At 43.7% G+C, this 1361-nt stretch overlaps 1 long non-coding RNA gene across 1 annotated transcript; it reads right to left on the minus strand.

Annotated features, from left to right (window-relative positions):
- Window positions 1–358: 358 nt before the first annotated feature.
- On the minus strand, window positions 359–971 carry LOC114028606. Its single transcript, XR_003567392.1, has 2 exons — window positions 888–971; window positions 359–642 (listed from the first exon to the last, which is right to left on the minus strand). It is a non-coding gene; the product is annotated as an uncharacterized LOC114028606 (long non-coding RNA).
- Between the last annotated feature and the right edge of the window lie 390 nt (window positions 972–1361).

Consider the following 1361-nt stretch of genomic DNA (forward strand, 5'->3'; position numbering starts at 1 on the left):
TCTTCTCAGCAGTGCAAGGATCTAAGACAACTCCAAAAGACTCATGATGGAGAATGCTATCCACATCCAGAAAAAGAACCATGGAGTCTGAATGCAGATGGAAGCATACTATTTGCTCCCCTTTTCTTTTGTTGTTTTTATTTCTTCTTTCTCGTGGTTCCTCCCATTGGTTCTAATTCTTCTATATCTGATGACTAATGGGAAATATGCTTAATATGAATGTATAAGTAGAGCCTACATCAGATTACATGCCGTCTTGGGGAGGGGGAAGGAGGAGAAAGGAAGAAAATTTGAAACTCAAAATCTTAGGGAAATGAATGTTAAAAACTAAAAATAAATAAATTATTACCATCTTTAAAAAATAGGTTTTTATTTCAACAAAACCCTGGAGAGGGTGAGATTTCCTGAGCCTGTCAGGAAGATACAAAAAGATCAGGGTACTCAGATGCGTCAAACTCTGGGCTACTACTCATGGGCACTTGGTCCCTCCCAGCCCAACCAGCTCCCTCCTGATGTATATGACTGGTAGTGTTAGTATACCAGGCCTGCATTAATGCACCTGAGGCCACTGCAGGTTCACTGCAAGAAGATTCAGTTGGTGAAGGTAAAGGTATTCCTTTTGCAGGCTTCAGGCTCCTCCCCCTACAAAAGATATTGACACTGTTACTGTTAGGTCCCAACTCATCTTCGTCCCCTCCTCTCCCTGCTGGGAATTGTGGAGTCTGAGAGCCTGAGTCCTGGAGCCTGATACCACTACCACTACCACCAGCACCCTCAGCCCCAGCCAACCCCCTAGCACCACCACTGGCCCTCTTGAATTAAGGCCCTGACCAGTTCCAGGGACTCCTCATCTTGGAAGTGTTTCTAAATGAGGTCTGGCAACTCACCTGGTATTTTTGACACACAGTATTTAAAAGTTGAGTTGGATCCTCTAAGTGATCCTGCTCAAAAAAAAGAAAAAAAGATACTGTCAAGGGAGAAATAGAGAATAAAAGGAAAATGTATAAGCATGAAAAGCTAGGAAACTAACCCTAACTATAACTCCTGAGAAGACTGAGAATGATTAAGGCATAAATGGAGGCTCAGAATGTGGAAAGGACTCACTCAGAGTCACATGGCAGTGAATGCTAGAGTGGGCAAGATCAGAAGCATGGACTGGGTGATTTGGAGTCAGGGAACCAGGCAGACATCTGGGCTCTGCTCCTTACTACCTGGGACCTAGGGCAACTCACTTCACTTCTATAAAATAACTCATCTGTAAAATGAGACTAGATAAAAACAACTCCCACTTCAAGCCCACTTCCCTCTCATCCATTCTGTGAGGGAATTCAGGCCGCTAGCCCCTTTATTTTACAGGTGAG

This window comes from Vombatus ursinus, unplaced genomic scaffold (assembly GCF_900497805.2).
Source record: "Vombatus ursinus unplaced genomic scaffold, bare-nosed wombat genome assembly UNPS02004977.1, whole genome shotgun sequence".
NCBI lineage: Eukaryota > Metazoa > Chordata > Mammalia > Diprotodontia > Vombatidae > Vombatus > Vombatus ursinus.